Raw genomic sequence first — 1,080 nt, 5'->3', positions numbered from 1 at the left:
CTTACTTACTTACTTAGGTTTTGTGTTGTGGTTTCAGTGAAACTCAGACAGCAGCAGGTGAGGGAACAGAACCGAGGCGTCACTCTGCTTTTATGGTTTTTATGGTTTTATGGTTGGTAAACATCAGAACCAGAGTCCAAAGTCTGAGGATCCAGTCCTGTGTTTGGGCAGGAAGAGACGAGGAAAACAACCAAAACACGAGCGTTCAGAGAAAAACTCTTCAGTGTTAGAAAAAAAAGGAATAAATGAAATGATTTAAAGTTTTAACCAGCTGAGAGGAACTGAAAAAAATCAGAGAGAATTAAACAGAAACAAACAATTACACCATCTAAAAGACTAAAATAAAATGAGAAAACATCAGAGAAAGTTGTTTATTATAAAGATATTTATTGTAAAGTCAGTCCAAACTCCGGTAGACTTGTCAAAACATTCAGCTTTTACCTGTCGGTGTTTCGACCATCAGACTGAGTGTTGGTCAGGAAGTTTTACCCAGGCTGGTGAGAAACTCTGTCAAAGTCTCTTATTTCCAGTAAAACTTCCAAAGTTTTGCTTTACAGCGTTAAAAGATCTGCTTCTGTCTGAAGGAGTGAGCCAAGATCCATTTCAGGTTTTCTCTTCAAAATAAAAGACTTCTCATCAGAAGTTTTAAAAACTTACTGGAGCTTCAAAGCTGGTTGTCGGATCACGACTGAAGGTGTCGAGAGCCGACAGGAAAACTGTTCGTTGGTAAAACAGTCAGATCAGACTGACAAATGATGATTTTTCTAACGGAGACAAAACAGCTCAGTGAGACGTCGTCACTCTGTCGAGGGCTTAGAGCTGACCTCCACTTCAGGTTTAGTTACAGATGAAGTTTAGTCATAAATCTATTAAAACATCAGCAGCTGCTCAGAAAAACAAGTTCAGACTTGGACAGGATTAACACTGATGAACTAAAGTTCARTGACACATGAGTGAATTATTTAACTAAAATAAATCTTAAAATATTTGTCTATGATTCAAATACAAATATATATATATAAAAAAAAATTCCCTTCTCACCCTCCGCGGGTGGTCTCTTTCATCCTCTGAGCTCGGGTC

Source organism: Austrofundulus limnaeus, unplaced genomic scaffold (assembly GCF_001266775.1).
Source record: "Austrofundulus limnaeus strain Quisiro unplaced genomic scaffold, Austrofundulus_limnaeus-1.0 Scaffold603, whole genome shotgun sequence".
NCBI classification, from domain to species: domain Eukaryota; kingdom Metazoa; phylum Chordata; class Actinopteri; order Cyprinodontiformes; family Rivulidae; genus Austrofundulus; species Austrofundulus limnaeus.
This window is presented reverse-complemented; position numbering follows the sequence as displayed.